The sequence below is a fragment of the Neopsephotus bourkii genome, unplaced genomic scaffold (genome assembly GCF_033783945.1).
Source record: "Neopsephotus bourkii isolate Nb327-2 ecotype Australia unplaced genomic scaffold, CSIRO-AGI_Nbou_v1 NB_1767, whole genome shotgun sequence".
In the NCBI taxonomy this organism is placed as follows: domain Eukaryota; kingdom Metazoa; phylum Chordata; class Aves; order Psittaciformes; family Psittacidae; genus Neopsephotus; species Neopsephotus bourkii.
Window position 1 is genome coordinate 2,563,993 of NW_026902241.1, and position 18,322 is coordinate 2,582,314.

Genomic DNA, 18,322 nt, shown 5'->3' on the forward strand with positions numbered 1-18,322 from the left:
ACTATCCAAACTCTCAAATTAGTTACTCACTCAATCTATAGAGAAGTCTCAAAACCTATTATTTTAGGTCTTGGAGTCCTTGCATATTTTTCACATCTGACAAGTGTGCTGGTATAATTCTGATTACTCTCCCTCTAAAAGGATACAGTAAAACTAGAAGTATGCTGAAGGGGGACAAGGATGACACTAGGTATGGCTCAGCCATCTGCCCATACAAAGGCAAAACAGGCTGGCTTTCTTCAGCTCTGGATGGGTTGTGCGTGTGGCAGGGAGAGAAGGTTTATAAAATCATAACTAGGACAGAGAAGATGAATAAGGAACAATTGTTCATTATTTCTCACCATATAAACAAATTAATTTACCCAATGGCAGGTTTAAAAACAGATTAAAACAAAGGGATGTTTTCCACACAAGAAATTGAGCTGTATGACTCACCGCTAAATTAAGTTTGGATGCAAAAAGTATTAACAGGTTCAAAATGGGATTAGGCAAGTCAGTGGCAGAAAGGTCTATCAAGGATAACTAAACAATGGCCCTAGTGTAATATCAAGTGGAGGAAATGACTGCAGCACTGATCACTAGAAGAGAGGAAAGAGGAATGGATCATTACTCTGTTTCTTAAGCTTTTTCCCTAAACTGTTGATACTGGCCATTGTGTGAGACAGGCTAATGGGATTGTCAAGTAGTGTGGGATTTGTTAAGCTGGTGGTTTTATGAGTTTACAGTGACAACATCTGTGCTTAAATGGATATCAACATTACATTCAAAAGAAATAACAGTAATGTATTACACGAGACTGCAGGGCACAAGAACTGGGTTTGGATCTTGTTTTGGATCCGGCCCTTTCAGGTTTCTTCTTTTTAGCAGCAACTATGATGACCCAGGTCATATAATTTCCATGTATTTCCTAGCTAAGGAGTTCCGCAGCCATATGGGAGGGATGGTGAGCACTATCCCTATGAAATAAGAAGGTAACTATAAATAAGTCAATTCCTTCCATGGCCTGTATTTATTGGAATAAAAAAAACCTACAAAACTCTTGATGCAATAACCCAGAGGAGTGAATGATTTCTTTATGAGGGTCTTGACATTTCAGTCATATCTGATTAATTGAATGTTATGTTCGTTGTTCCACAGTCTGTATATAGAGAATGAATTTGTCTTGTAACTATCTGGCTCTAAAACTTCATTGAAACACACAACAGAGTCTTTATGGCCTTTCTGGGCTCTGCCAATTCTAGTTACCAAAAACAAAATGACAAGAAACTTCTCTTGCTTCTCTGTTTATTTCCGTATTTCACTGTGCTTCTTTCACTCGATAATGCATTCTACAGATGAAAACCCTCTCCAGCCTATTTTCTGACCCAGTGCTATTAATGTAGGTATTAAAAAGATGTTTTTGGTTAAGGACAAGCAAATTCATTTTGCCTAATTTTGACCTCACGAAAAAAATAAATATCAAAAGTTCAGTTTGACGTTTTCATGTTATCCTTTATGCTTACTAAAGAGAGAAGAGCCAATGAAAAATAGATTGCACTGAAATACAGAAACGAATTCAGAAGACAGAACGAATAATGAGGAAATTAATACTAAGTTCTCCCACATATGCTGGGCCAGTTTCTGTGGGATGGTGGAGAGTCTGCCACACAAGGTTCAATCTAAAAATGACATACCTGAGTGTCATACATTTGTTGGAAACCTGCCAAAACAAGAAGATTGAAACAAACCTAAGGAATCATTTGCTGCACTGAAATAAACATCTTGGGATTGTACTCAGGAGTTCAAATTCTACATGAGCAACTTTCAGAAATCATCTAAACTTAAGAAAGAATTTTTTTTTTCTTTATTCCATGGACTGTAAAACCAACTGAATATATGTTTCAATATAGCAACAAAAGTAGGAGAGGATGAAGTAAAGTTTCTTGGTTTTCTCAGAAACCTAGGCTTAAATAATCATATTTCCCATTGCCAAACATTTTGGGGTCTATAAAAGCATCTAATTTGAAGAAGAACATAGGCTAAAAGTCTCAAAGATAATTATAAACCCACATGCTTTGTTAAATTATAGGTTGTGTAGAGATACTAGAACAAATAAATGATTTCACGTGGTAAAGGCATGCAGGAATAAACTGTTCTAGATTTGCATTCCAGGTCTCCCATTTGACACTTACCTGGATGCAAACCAGCCAGGGAATATTACAGTAGCAGGCTACTGCACATTAACTGATCTGAGGATGCAAACCTTCCTCCTAGATACTGAAAACCTCAGCCTAGCTCCCTCCTCTGCTTGAGACACCTTGGAGATGTATTTCTAACTTTCAAGAAAATGCTCAGGTCACAGATATATATGGCACAGTTGTCTGAATTTCAGTCTAGACTATTCTTTGGTCTATCTATCCAAAGTAGGAAGTGCAACTGAAACTTTCCAGATCTGCTTCCCAGGAAGTGGGCAAAGGATCAGGTACCTCTTGCTCACATGCCAACAGGGTGGTTTAAGCAAGCAGGACCCAGGAGTTAGCTATAGCTTGGGAAGAACTCTCATCTCTGAAACATTAAGAGGGGATGGCATCTCTGGGGAGGTATGACTCAAATCCCTTCAGTAGGAGGAGAAACATGAATTCACATCCCAGGAGAGTATTCCAGCAGATGAGCTCTTAGATAAATAGGCAATCTGTCTGACGGACTTAAAGCCCAACTTTCTATTTCTCCCCTGCTTTTCTCTGCTTTCTTCTACCACTTCCTAAAAGAAAATATTCCAACAGTGAAGAACTCATTCTACATTGAACACAGCAACTCTTTCCTCTTTCCCTCACAGTCTTCATCTGAGATGAGAGCTGGAGTTTTTGTGTCTGATACACACAATGATGAACACATGTACATACAAATCCGCATGAATAACAGTGGTCTGAGAAACATAGTACTAAAACTAGGGATGCCCAAATCTCTTTTCCTCCATTGTTTCTTCAATCAGTGAAGAAATACAGAGAAGACAAAAAGAGATAACACTAATTTATGTCTCTGATGGCTTTACATACACCCACATATCTCAGCAGGACTTCTAGAAATAATGCAAAGCCTCTCCAGGGCTTAACATGCAACACCTCCAAATACAACAAAAGATCTCTACAGCCAATAAGCCAGAAAATTGCATGAAAATTGCATAAAAGTTGAAACTATCTTATCTTACCATAAAGAAAACATTCTGTACCTGGCAAACAGTATGAGCCCAAATTTGCATACATTTCTTTGCAAACAGTACCACAGGCACTGTCAGATGCATTCTGCTGCTACTATAAAAAAAGCAGACAGCATTTAGCTCAACTGTTAGGTACTGTTCTGTGAATGGGTTGGTTTTGGACATACCTCAACAAAAAAACATCTATTCTGTGCAAATGTTTTTAGGCATAAACATGTGCAAGGTATTATAAGAAAAAAGGTTTTTGTCAACATGTTTTTCCATTTGCTCATTAGATTCTTGATTTTTCTGTGGAATGGCAAAACAAAGCCATGCTATGTTCTCAGCAGGGCTATTTTCACAGTGGAATATGTTTCAGAGTAGCGACTTGGTATTCTTCCACTATTAAAAACATAAAAATAAAATACTGATTCTCTGTCCTGCCTTCAAAGAGCTGGAAGACAGAATTACCAGTGATATTCATGGTATCTCTGTGAGGAAAAAAACAACAGCAAAAGTTTAGTGTGTATAATAGAGGAAGGAAGAGCCAATGAAAGCAATGCTTGTGTTTATTTTCTGCAGTGCGTGCACTCAACTGTCACTGACTTCAATGCAAATGCTATTTTCCACAACATCTATAGTATGAGACTGACGCAGTAGGAACCATACCCTAAAGTAGGAAGTACATTATAAAATTAGCCAGGCCAAAGACCAACAGTCTCCTTGGAAGCTACCACTGTGTGGGATAGCCCAATCTGCCCTATTAGGAGTTTTCCCATATTCTCTTCTGCTTTCATTTTGTCTTTAAATAAAAGAAAAAGCAGTAGGAAAGCAATAAGTCCCCTGGCTACAGTAAACACAGGTGGACAGAAGAGATTAAAAGTTCACTTGTTATGAACTTATATTCAAAGAAAATAAAAATCTCATGCTGTGACTTGGTGTGGCGTTTTGGAACGCAGCTTGCTTTCCCAGCTTACTTGTCTGACCTCTGTACTGAATACCAGAAACTATCAATACAATATGCAGAAATTATGTCAGCCCTTTGATATGGAGGGTGAGGGATGGCTCATTTGGAATATTTATTCTAATGATATCACAATCACACACTGTGTGGTTTGAATTAAATAGATGCTTTTGAGCTTAAAAAACTCTATTGAGCTTCCAAAATACTCTTTTATTTTTTGTTGGGTACTTTACTAAGCTCCCTAGCACTACTGCAATCAAATGACTTCACAGTTAATGCAGTAAACACATTCAAGGATATGAACACCTTGGGTTTCTTTTAAAATTGAAACAAATATAACTATCTTTGCGTCAAAACGCAACCAAGAATTAAAAATCAGATTTTGGGAAGTGCACTGGAAAGCCAGAAGTGGCATGTGCAACATCACTATGAATCACGTTCATATGGAATCAGATCTGTCAATAGGGATCATTTGCCTCACAAAAACTGCATCTCCAAAAAATAATTTCCCAGTTTATAAAAACAAATGAGATGCAAACAGCTGCCTGTAGCTTGCATGCACTGAACTGAACAGCCGCTGACATAAGTGCAAATTCCACTTCCCAAAGACTTTAAAAATTGGTGCCGATGTTGCAGGATACAGCTAATGGGAGCTAGACATGGAAATAAAATTTGAATTAATACATTATGCTAAAATATATTACTATAAATTATAATCTCAAAACTAAATTTTATGATCTCAATATACTTATCAAATATATTATTTGATGATCTCAATATACTTATCAAATATCTCAATATATTATCAAATACACATTTGATGATCTCAAATACAACAGTTACTTTAGTAATAGTTTAGCATCCCTATTTTCAAATTCACAAAGATAAAATCTACACTAAAACTAAATTTTTGGTTTGAAACTGACTTCAAAGCCACAAGTATTTTCGATCACCTGAACTATTTTCTTTCTCTCTTCCTTCTCTCCAGGCCCCAACTGAATTTCTTTCACATACTTGAACTATCCCAGACATTTTTCCATGTACTGTGATAAAATGCAGCAGGGACAGGACTACAATTGATGCTGAAACCAATGTTACAAGCAACTGGAGAAAAAGAGCAATGCCAAAAGCATGAGGTGACTTGATCATTTTAGGGTAACAGTTCTAGTGTTCTGCATAGTTGTGAGTCAGGAAGGAACTAAAACCTTGTCATGTCACATTTTCTCTAACTGCTTTTCAGTGAAGATAAACTTAAATGTAGCCTATACATAGTCTCAAGACTTTGTATCTGCAAGTTGTCATTTGAGAAGGACATTAATAAAGATCCAAAAGGCATTGCTAGAAACATATCAAAGATACTAGTAGCCCCCAAATTTTCCCAGCTTCTTTGATTTACTCTGAATGCCAGCCACCAATATTCTAAACCACCAGTTCAGGACATACTTGTTCTGAAAAGTATTAAAGAAAAAGATGAACACAGATCACCAGTACTCATTGAATCAACACACAAAGAAATAAGAACTTAGGCTATTCCCACAATACAGAATAAGTTGAAATAAACACTTTCTTTTTAAAGTTGGTCTCTTTGTGCAGGAAACTACAGGAAAATCTAGCATGGTTGATACCTGGCATAGTTTTGCTACAAATAGACTGTTCTAACAGTGTTATTTAGCACCTGCTCTACTCCAAGTTGGAATATGTATGTGAATTTGCACCTTTATTTTGGTTGCTATTGGTTTGCTCATTCAACTCTATATGCTTAGACAACATAATTTTCTGAAGTTGAAACTTACTTTTATGTTTACTCTGCTGTATTAACTGTGATCTTTAGTATTGCAACAATGCCTGCAGTATCCTGTTGAGTGTTAGCCTGGATCTAGAAAGTGCACTGAGAAATATTTTTTCATAATAGTTACATCTAATTCATATAACTGTCATTTGGTTCCAAAACTACAGCTTGATAACAGCAGTTCTTAATTTAAACTAAACTGCTCTCTACACACGTGAATAAGGCTGTCACTATGGTAGCAAAACACCTGGGATAAACTCCTGGGCCTTGGAAAAACCTAGTTTTGATGCTTGACTGCAAGAGGACCAGTATTTGGTCTTCTGCCATACAGAACACCAGATAACCAGGCTTTTGTTAAATGCTCTGGCCTACCTCTGCTCTGTTACGGATGTTTTCCCTGGTGAATTTGACACCTGTGTCAGAAAAAATAAGCTTATTCTTACCAAAATAAAGGACAAGACCCTATATCTTTACACCACATGTTTCCTTTAAAAGAACATAATGCATTTACCATATCTATGCTTCCTCATCTTGCTTGGACTTCACCACCTTGGCTTGTCTCCCCCACAACTTGGTGTTTGCAAGTTCAGTAGTTTACACCAAAAACCAATGTAGTCAAAGTATTTTCTTCATTGCACGGGCAGAACTCCACATGTGCTCTGCATTGATGTCTTTTCCTGCAACCAGAAACAAGGATGTATAAACTCAAATCCTTTGGCACTCCACTGGTATAAAAATATACTGTCCCACTTTTGAAGAACAGTTTGGTCAATTTTCTGAATGAGTTTCACATGAAGAAGAGCTTGTGTTCCCAATGTAAAACCCAGATGTACAAGCCATTCCTCACTGATGAGAATGCAACACTAGCCAAAGTCTAAACCTTAGGGAGAACAGTGCTGTGTAAAACATGGACAAATCATACAGGATTACAGTAACAATATTAATGTTAGAATATTACTTGGTTCTTATGTTAGACACACACAAAAAACACTTGTAGAAGCTTAGGAGATTCATAAACACTGGGCCTAAAACCTAAGCAGCTATTTAAGCTTTGGTCTTAATACTACTGTTAGTAAACACATTGTTTCTAATTATTAAATCATTAAAAGGATGTTCTTCTCAGCAAAATAAATGCAAAGAAACAGAATCTTTTCGTGTTACACACCTGCTCTCTGTATTCAGAGTACTCGTGTTTTCTATAGGTAACTGTTTCAAAACCCCAAAGACAGTGAATACAGCTAGGTTGTTGTTTCTCTTACATCATCAAAACCTCAATTCTGTCTCACAGGTGCCAAACTCCCATTACTCCAATATGGGATAAAACTGCTCAAATTCATATTACTTAGGAGTGATCTACTACAGGTGGAAGTGGTCAGCCTGAGGAGATAAGGCAATCATGACTTATAGATGTTTTGGAAGTTATTAGCTGCCCAGTTTTCCCCCAGTACCCATACTGTCCTGAAGAATGTGCCTTACAAGACATGAGAGATAACCAGTCTGTCTTCTCTTAACCTTAATAGAGGGTTGATAGCTTAAATGCAATGCTCATGGCAATTTGATTAATAAACTAGGTGCTTAAAGGGTGATAAACACACACAGCTATCTCATCCCACTGCAGTCCTCTTTGCATATTAGTAATGATTATTATCATCTTTCACCATTTTATAAGCAAATGGCACCCTCATTCCAGCTGTCTCCTGAATTACTAATACTTCCATCATTACTAGGACAAGGACGCTGATTTCCAAAGCAGCTCCTGACTTAGACTGCCTCCTGTTCAGGAGCAGGTATTTCCCATAATTATTGCAAATTAAAACTTGAGGTCCAGTACTCAGCCCATCCAAAAGTCATATCCCAGACATCTCCAGCTAGAGATTACTTTGGTGTATGTGAATCGTCAGTAAATCCTGTAGCAAAGCCACAAGCATAAACCTTTTCTTTCTAAGGGGGCAAAAAGATAAAAGGGTCATTAATTTTTCATTTTTATTTTGTTTTACTCTTGTGACTGCAGGAAAGACCAAACTTTGCAGTTGTCCTAACCAAGTTATTCTTCACTTTTTGTGGGGTATTATTTTTTTGGACTAATTGTTCATCATCGTTCTCATTTCTGTAAGCTTTACACTAATGGCTGTCCCTCAGTTAACAAAGGACAGAACCTGAGTGAATCCATCCCATAGATCCACTAATACTAATCTTTGATTGTTGCAGGCATTTGGGATTTACAGTTGCAGAGCATGCACAGAAAGCATAAAATACCCAGCTAGGTGTGAGAAGCTAAGACATCCAAGAAGTACAACAAAAATTCTTACAGTCAAATATTACAAATTTTGTATAGAACCCTTGTAGACTCATTGAGGAACAGAAGAAAAAGAATGCTACTGAGACAACAGAAAGAGAGGGTTGCCTTGACAGGAATTTTCTTTTTTAGTGGCTGTCAAAAAGCTACAATTGGCAGAGAGCTACCATGATACAAAAGAACCAAACCTTTAAGCTACTACCTTGGAAAAACTCCAACAACTTCAGAAAAACTAAAAAAAAAAAAAAACCAAAAAAACCCCAAAATCTTATGCCAATCTTCATTTGCAGTTTTGTGAGCTTATGTATTTTTCCTAGAATACTAATCTCTATTTTATTTATTCTCATTAGAGTAGTTTCAAAAATTCCTCCTCAGCCATGTCTCATCATGTCATAATTATTCATCTTCATGAAATCTCCTAACAACTTCTGGTTACAACACCATGATGTTTTCCAATAAATTACCAAGTGAAAGGATAGTTTTGTCTCCATACCCAATTAATCTTTGGCTTCTTAGCAAAGCTTATTTCCAAAACATAATGCGTCCACTAGTCTAGAGGGAGCTGGACTCCAATAATCAGTTCACTTTACTCTTTCCATGGAAATAATCAACGTATCTCAATGCTGTCCAGTTCCAAACAAACATTAAAGCCTTAAATAACACCTGAAAAGGAAATCTGAAGTAGATTCTTTGAACATTCTGGTCTTTCTCAATGGGAGAGCAGACCAAGGAATGAGCATCTTGAAATGGAGACAAAGGAAAGATTGTAATGAACATGCCACAGGCTTATTTGGAGCAGAATCTCATGCATTTTCCATAGATCATTGGCTAACATTTCCTGAGATTATTTGAAATAGTCCATTGACTTCATGGCTACTAATGTGTATACTAAGGACAGAAGGCACCATGTTAATGTATAAAGAGGGGCAATCAACATAAGCTTTTGGACTTGTAATCAACTTGACAGCTTTTGAATTGTGGGTAGATGAGCACCAGGAATAAGTATTCTTAAGAAAAACCCAGGTTGTGGAGCCTAGTTTAATCTGAATCAGCCTTTTACAAGAGTAAATATTGGGGGTTTGTTCATTTGAATTCAAGTGTCCGCAGTATCTGCAAACGTGTTCTTCCTTATGCAGACAAGGTCAGTGAGATGTCTTAGGTGTCAAGGGGGAAGGTTCTCACATTTCTGGAATGGTAGAGGGAAGATTTATAAAGTTTTTACTGGCCTGAAGGAAAGAAAGAAAGCAAAAACATCTGCCAGAGTCATGAGTGGATTGTTGGCTAAACTCATTCAGCGAAGGAGTCTGAAATAGATCATCTCTGCCTTCAGCAGTAGGCGTTAGTGGAGTCATCAAAAATAATTACTACAGAGGAGTCCAGGACATACCTACGGGGAAAAAAACCTAATCTGAAAATGTAAATTAATTCCACAAAGTATGGATAGAGAAGCCAGCAGCTCTTACACTCCCGGGCTCACACAATGTACTAAGATTTTATGAACACAAAGAGAAATACTTTGTATTTGAATCTGGAATAGTACTTATGAACACACCATTAAAAGAGGGAAAATCACAGACGACAGAGGTTTCTACAAATACACCTATGATCACACTACCCAGAGCTTCTGTGGTAAAATGTCCACCCAAAGATAGAAGCATGAATTTCAAACATTGAAACTGCCTACAATGTTTCTAATGTGCTCTAGAAACTCACCGGTGCTGAGGGAAGTAAACATAAAAGGGGTGGGAGAAAAGGCTCAAACAGTTGAATAGCAGTGACAGTAGTACAAATGTAAACAACTCTCTCCCTTTTAGGTTTTGAGCAAGATCAAAAGGAGGCTCTGCAGTTCCCGAGATGCGCCATTACAAGTGTGTTTGTGCTTGCTACTTGGCAGTATCTTATAAACAAGGTACAGAACACCATAGGAACAGTGATGTGGACATTTCCCACAGCAGCCCTTTCCCTCTCCTCATAAACAAACCCAAGGCTGTGTGTATTCTTTACAGCTGCCGCAGCCTCTCCTCAGGAGCTCACATGAAAGCGTTTGACTGTGTTTTGCATTAGCAAGCTTCCAGCGCCAAACAGCCTGAAGCCTCCCGAAGCGCATACCACAAGCCCCTGCTCTGGGAGGGGAGCCAGCAGGGTCGCATGCAGCTCACAGCCTGGGGCTCTCCTGTGCGTCTGCGGGCCAAGTGCCACAGAGCCCAAACCCTTGGGCTGTCTGTTGGGGCAGGGAAGACCCTTCTCCAGCTGCACTATCAATGGCAAGCCCTCCTCAGGGCGTACTTTGAAAGGGAATGCTGACAGGGTCCAGCATTATCCTGAGAGTATGTTCCTTACACCTGCCCCTGGGCAGCCTGAGCACCTGGAATGGCATCACTTGCAACCAACCAGAGCTGCCTGTTTGAGTCTGCGTGTTACAGCTCTGCCCTTCCCTCTGCACCAGTAAGTTTCTATGGTTAAACCGGTCAGTCCCCAGGCACATGTAATTCATGTAGGCTGCTGAAAATTGATTAATCCCATTTTGGCAGTCATCAAAGTCTTGAATTAAATGTTATAAGGAAATTATTTCTGTCCTTTCTGAGGGGCTGCTGCTATACTGCCCTTCTGTTGCTCCTGCTGCAGGCAACTGTGACACTGACACAGACGGGCAGTGCTGACTGGGCTTGTACAAGGGGAGTGTGAAAGGTATTCAAAACTACGTTTCTCAGCCTGTGCCTCCTTTCTCCCCACAGGGGAGACCAACTATAAATATATGAAAGGCAAGGATAATCAGCATGTAAAAGAAACAATAAAAAAGATAGGCCACAAGCTAACCCTACCAATTATTGCAAAATAAAAACTTCTGTGGCAATTCTACCAACATATGTCCTGGTTTTCCTCACCCGATATTGGCAAAGTATCCCACTTTGCCTTTCTTCTTTGAAGAATAGTACCTTTCCCTAGAGGCCTAATACCATGTTCCATAATTTATATGCTTTCATAGGTTAGGCAAAAAGATGACCATGTAAGAGCTGAATAATTTTAACAAGCCTGGTGCCACCCCATAGTTTAGCTTTGTAGGAAAAACAAGGCATATTTCTAAGTCAAAAATCTTTCTAATCTAATAGTCCATAGTCTTCCAATTGAGTCTTCTAGCATGGGGACTTCTTTGGGTCTCTGAACATGTGAAAGTGTGCCTCATGCCCAGGCGGTTTGTCAGGAAACTAGAGTTGTGAAAGCACACTTTCTTCACCTTATTTACAGATAATTATTTGATAAAATATGAATTTAAAGGGCAGAGTAAGTGCTAAGCTACTGTCCATCCAGACTTCTTCCAGGAAAACAGCCATATAAGAAGTTTCACATGTGGGACAAGATAACTTACTGTCTGAGAGGAAACTGGGAAGAAAACAGTTAAGACAATGTCTGTTTCTAGCTCACATTGCATGTCTGCCTTTAACAAACACTCACCTCAGACCTGGATCTACTGGAAAATTTCCACGCGTTTGATAAAAACGGGATTTGAAACTCTGCTGTGGTGAGTATATGATAAAAATGTTACTTTGCTTTTTTCCTTTTTTTTTTTTTTTTTTTTTAAGAGCCATCATATTCATTTCCCTTCTGGCTTGAGCTAAAGCTTGGGTGTGGAGGAGAGAAAAAAAACCAGCTCCTGTAACTGAGCTCTTCAGAGTAGGACTTGAAACTATGTCCTGCCTACTCACAGTGGCTGGGTAGGACAAGTTTTCATTGCCCCACAGGGAAAGGAATAGGAATGTTCAGGAAGTCAGAAAGCATCCTGAACTAAAGAAAAGTTGTTTTGGGGTGGGGCACGGAGGACAAGGGAAGAAACAAACTGCTTGGCCAGGTTGAGAGAAACGCCCAGCATGTGGAGGATGGAAAACCACTGCTGTCACCAGAAAAATTAAAAACTAATTAAAAAATATAAAAATAAAAATTGAGGATTTGAGAAAGGAAAAGGGTTAAATCACAAAGGGCAACCAACTTTAGCAGGAAGGAGATCTCAAAGACAAGTCTCTCCATCAGAGTGCAGGTAGATAGATTTCAAAAGCAGAATAGGTTGTGTAGTGTGCTTCAGACACACAGACATCATCCGCAGGGTGGTGATGAAAAAAAAGTAGCCCTTGGGTGTAAGGGAGGAAAAGGTCAATTCATTAAGGTTGCCTTAATCTTTGCCAGTCACAGTTATAAAGAGACAGACACTTTCCACACTGATGCCAAGTTCCAGGTCTCAGCTTTCTATTCCTCCTTCCTGAAGATTAGCTCCAAACAGAAAACCATTACAAAATAATCTATGCTCATATTATCCAATGTAAATGCACAAATACTCCTGTGTTAATATACTAGCAAGGTGGCATGAAAAGCTATTCTAAATATGCATGTCTAATATGTGGAAAAAACACAGCTGTTGTTAACTGTTTACATAAAACTGAGTCAAATGCCATGCCTCTGACCTGGGCTTTCTTGTAGAAGGGATGCTGAAAGCTTGCTCTGCAGGCTAAAAATTCCATTCAGATGAAGAACTACATCTCTTCGGAGATGCACAATTCCAGGAGGACTCTTGCATACTAAGGGAGCAAAGGATACTCTGAGATCTCTCCCTAGACAAACCAGGGAAAAAAGTCTATCAAATAAGTGCAAGGCACACAGGGCTTTTCTGCATTACAACAGGTAACTCCAGAAGGTTAGGTCAATAAACCCGAAGCACGTCAATAAGCCACTTTACATTTTAACAGCCCTAACCAAACAAGACAATTTCATTTGGATAGTTTGCTATCAGACAGCCAATAGTTTAATTACATCACTTAAACAGCAACCCAATTAAAGTTACTTCAGCAGTGCACAGATACTGTTTAAATAACTCTCCCAGCAACATAAATGGTCTTAAAACAACACCCTTTATAATCTCAGAAGAGATCTTTGGGTGACCACCAGAAAGATGAAAGGTGAAAGACACAGCCTTTTACCCACAAAGTCTCCTCCCTTGCCCTTCAAAATGCAATTGTATTACTTTTAATGCTTTGGCATGTTCTCAGGGCTTGTTCTCCCGGCTCTGCAGTGAGATCAGGCTACAGGAAGAAAAGCACTATGTTAACACCACAGTGTTTTAAGGACTATTTTTGTTGTTCCTGATTTATTTCTGACCTCACAATTTTTTTTCTGCTTGACCTTTTACATGAAGACAAAGAAAACAGTACATTTCATCTGCCAGTTCAGTGCATTTTCTTTTCTTCACTAGCAGAATTATAGGGTTTTAAGTGTACGTCAGCTATTCTGCCCGCAGGCTTTCACTTCACAGAAGTATACCTGGCCTTTTCTTTCCTCACTGGTAATAGCTTTTGTTAAGTAAGGGAATGTTTACCAAGCAAAACTAGCACAGCCTCTCAGAATTGTGCTGATTGACAATGTTTTGGAAGTCAGTTTCCCCTGGGAATCAGAATTGGTGACATGTAGTCAGCTATTTTCTTAGTGCAATTGGCTTGTTTACCAAACCTGCACATTTCCCATCACAGCTCCTTTGAACCATGATAATGAACAGCACACAAGTGCCTTCCTAATCGCGGGTTGTCTCCTGCCCAGAAATTGCTGTTTTCTTTCACCTTCCTTCACCATCAATTCACGCTCATCTCTAACTGTATGGTCCGAAGGTAAATGCAGATACTTGTGTTCTGAACCTACTCATGCACTAAACCAGAGCGAGACAAAAAAAAAATATTAAGGTCTGAGAACCTCATCACTGTATTAGCACCAGGGCTCTGTTAGAAACCTTGCGTTTAGGGAAGCTGAGAACATATCACCCTACCCTCCTTCTCTTTCCTTCCAGTTTCCTAAAATGTCAGCCCTCAACCTGGTCCTGTCCCTGGTTCTTCTGCTTTTTATACTTGCACATAGAGCATACGGAGCAACAAGGGGAAGGGGCAGCAAGGTGTTTATTCAGGTCTCAGGCAAAAGGCATAGGGAGCTCTAGCACCTCAGGAAAACCTCCCTGGCTTCTTTTTCCCTAGCTGATTCATAGCATGGACATAGATATTTAACAACCTGTCTTAGAAACTTGCTGTCTGCAGTTTACCCTTGTCTTGCTGACCAGCCTGGAGGCAGACTCACCCTGACAACAACCGCATGGGTAAGGCCTTATCTGCCACTTCTCTGGTTTACGTCACAGCAGTGGGTCCAAGAAGGTTAGTCTGAGCAGCTGTCCTCTTCACCCTCTACTTGTGCTCAACAAATGACCTGTAGCCCATTAACTATCAGAGAAAGAATAATATCTTACTTCATCCTAGTTATACTCTGATTAAAATGACTCTTCTCTATCTGTGAGCAGCTTCAAGTTTATTCCAGCCTGATGCCTGCAGTGTGCAAACTATTAGGACCTCCTGCCAAAATGATAACATTTCCAGTCAGTCTTCAGAAACAGCAGAATCATTTTCCTATTCACACAACTGTGACAACAGGAAATGGAGACCCAGTTAAACTAACTTAGCCGGTATCTACAGATCATAAAAATTCCCTTATAACAAATGTGAATGTCTCCGGTTTTCCCCACATATTCAAAATGCAAAAAAAGTTTTTCTTTACTCAGAACAAGTTATCGAACGCTCGAAGTGGCAATTCTGCCTAAGAGGTATTCTTTGTCATGTGCACTTTAAACATAAGAGTTTTATTTTGTTATTAAAGATTGTACTTAAAAATATTTCTCACTACATTTCTGCTTTTAGAGTGTAGGAGTAACCGTTGTTTCAGCCCATTGCTCTATTCCCATCCCATGTGCTGCTACTGAAATGCTTCCTTCAGCCTCATCAACAAAGAAAAACTAGATCCTTTTAAGAACAGTTAAATCAATACAAGATAGCTCCTTCTTCTCCATGCATAGATGCAGTAGTACTGGTACAAATGTGCCATTTAACAGCATGATTACAAGCATGAAAATAGCCACAGTGGATCAAAAATTACAATTAACACAATGTTCTGTGCTTGACAGTGACCAGTAATGGATACCAGAGAGGAGTAAAAGAGCATGGAAAGTTCAGACTGACATTCTGCAAGATTTCATACCCAGTTTCCAGGGATTTGCATATGACACCTTGAATCGCAGCAGGTATCTTTATACCTGTTAACTCTCGAGACATTTTGCATTCATGAACCTTCACAGCCTGTGTCTGAAGCTGTGAGAACTTCAGGATCCCACAGCACGCTGTGGCTAAGGATTGCATTGCTTAAACATGCAACAGCCTGTGTAGACGTTATCTCCTGTTTGTTTTGAACCTGCCACTTGATGGCTTCATGGCGCACTTGTCTGCTTTGGTAATGGAAGCCACAGAGAAAAAATTTCATGTTGACTTTTTCTTTCCTACTCTGAGTTCTATTGACATTGATTATAGCCTTCATCGTCCATCTTCTTCCACACTGCAAAATCATACCCTACTGCTTCTGGTAAAGAAGTTGCATAAGGAAGGGAAGAAGCACCTTTCTATCAATAGAGCACTGAAAAATACGCTGTCAATTCTTTCACCAGGAAAATGTCAAATTTTTCAGGTTATAAGTAGTAGTGTGTTAGTGCCAGATACTTTGCATTAACTGCTTATTTATACGCCACTTTTCTGTGCTAAAAACAAGGTACATTATTCTTCAGGGAGAGTGAATCATCGCTAAAACAGAGATAAAATTTATCATGTAGTAAGAACACGTATCCAGGCAGGTACTAAGGAGCAGCTGACACCCACACAGTAAATTCATATCTTACTTTACCCATCAATACTCCAATCTTTTCCAGCTGAAGGGACCTTGCTTAGAGATGCTGTCTGGTCAAACAGCCTACTAACATCCCAACCACCAAAACCACTTCTGCCCCTGCTGCTTCTTCTCCCCTAAGATGTGGAACCAACATCCAGACTGGCAGGCAGTGCTTTCCTCCCCACTGCTCACACCTTCCAAATCCCTGCTCTCTGCTGCCAGAGCGTGGTGCTCACCTGCATCCCAAAGCAGATCCTACTGAAAGACCAGAACTGCCTGCCTGTTGCTATAAATTCTGTGCAAATTACAGAGGCTAAGGTTTTAACATTAATGGTTGGTTTGTCACCACATCAGCTACTACAGTCTGCTCCTGGTGAAATGAAAGTGCTGGCACAGAGACTGTAGTACGGGCTATCACCCATGCTAGTGTGGTCTATTCTGTTTTGAAGTGACAGAAATGACAGCGAAACTCATTATACTTGTAACTTCTACCAATATAACTCTTTCGGTGATATGTCAGTCCCTTAAGTGGGATAGAAAATCTGGTACATGGGGACATATGCAAAAAAAAATCTGCATTCACAGTTAGAAAGGCAGGCTAACATGCTGACAGTATTCTGGTCAGAAGGAGAAAGGCAATATGGTGGAGTTTGCTTAAGAAAAGGGTAAGCCAGATTTCCTAAAATAAGCAAAAATTTACCAGGTATCACACAGGCTGGTTCACCAGCAACCAAGGCTGTGGAAATGACAGTTTGAAACTATCTGTTGAAACCTTGATAGAGACCTGCTAAAACCTTTCCTTCCAATATCAGTCTTCATGCAATAGTGGAGCAAGCAGTTGCAAGATAACTGCATGGCAAACAAAATTCACTATCCATTTTGCAGACTGCACCTCTTTCTACTGAAATACAGATTTTTGCACAAAGAAGTTAATTGCCCACAGGGTTTAATTAATTTATAACAAATCACTGGATCTCTAGCCCTCCTGTTATATGCCTTTCAATTTATCATCGGCACAGCTAGCTAAAACCTGGCCTGCTTCTTTTCTGTTCACTACACTGGCCTGACCATTCACTTTCTTCTTCTGCCACTACCTACTCTTCTTCATAGGATGCTGAAGCAAACCAATTTTAGAGTCATCTACAACATTACAGAAGAAAGAGCATTACTGAATGAAGGTCAGCTAATGCTGTGAAAATTGCAGTAGGAGATAAACCCATATGATCTCTGATTTCAGTCCATTTCTTCAGAGTAAGGCACATACCCTACTCCTTTTTCTGTCCCGATGAACAGAAAACTCAGTGCTTTCATCAGTAACAAACCTCAGAAAGCACTTTTCTTGCTAATCGTAAATAAAGTGGACTTCACCAGTCAACCCAAGAGGAAGGATTCCTTATGTCAGTCTTGTATGTTTTCTGAGGTTCTAATAACCTCCACCAAGCAGCTCCTTCTTTGAAGCTATCTTTTTGAAGGTTTACTTAATGATTTACTGCAACTATTAAAAAGTTATGGTAGAAGATCCAGCAGTGTTTAACCACATGGTCATGAGTCATTAGGTCATGTGGTAAATCAGACCAAGCACTTCTTGTAGGAATATACCTGTGTGCTAATTTTAAAATGGTGTCTATGTAGTTCCCAGTTTATGAACCTATGAGACTTTTCCCACTCATGCCTTGTTAGCACAGCTTACCCACTGGATTGCTCAGTATGGATCAGTGCTGGATAGCTGTAAAGAAATGATGTGCTGAAGGCAGCTTAAGAAATATGATTATCAGTGCACACCAGAAGCTAGTTGAATTTCTCTAATCTTTCCCATTTTAACTGGTGAGACAGGATATCACCTGCTAAGCCAGTAGAGAGCCATACAGTTTAGTATCACAGAAGCACAATGAGGAAGGGACTTTGAGAGATTGTACAGATCACGCTCCTGCATAGGAGGAGGATTAATTTTATTTAGACTGCCCCAATTGATAAAAACCCTTCTGAGGGTTTTGCCAAGCTTGTTCTTGATCCCAGAGGATCTAGATATGTCAAGCTGATGTTCATCCTCATCTCATTTTGCTGTCTTCTTAATAATACTTATATTACAGCACTGACAATGCTTACTTAATTGTCCAAATCCTCTGTAATCTATACAAGCTTGAAGAATGCTTCAGCCCTTCCTAGAAAATTCAGGACCAGTCTGTTCCACATTTCTTTAAGGTAACAACATCAGTTCTTTGGAAATACTGACGTCACTGTAGACAGATCAATCAGAGATACTGGAGTAAGGAGAGGCATTGAAGGAACTGGAAGAGGAATATCCTGCATTTGCCTTTGAGGCCACAAAAACAGCAGCGGGAAGGAAGAGTGTCACATGTAAGCACG

The 18,322-nt window shown here is 39.3% G+C and overlaps 1 long non-coding RNA gene across 1 annotated transcript; it reads right to left on the minus strand.

Moving 5' to 3' along the window:
• Positions 1–1,888: 1,888 nt before the first annotated feature.
• On the minus strand, positions 1,889–17,621 carry LOC133225824 (uncharacterized). Its single transcript, XR_009729293.1, has 4 exons — positions 17,220–17,621; positions 6,440–6,605; positions 4,922–6,341; positions 1,889–4,886 (listed from the first exon to the last, which is right to left on the minus strand). It is a non-coding gene; the product is annotated as an uncharacterized LOC133225824 (long non-coding RNA).
• Between the last annotated feature and the right edge of the window lie 701 nt (positions 17,622–18,322).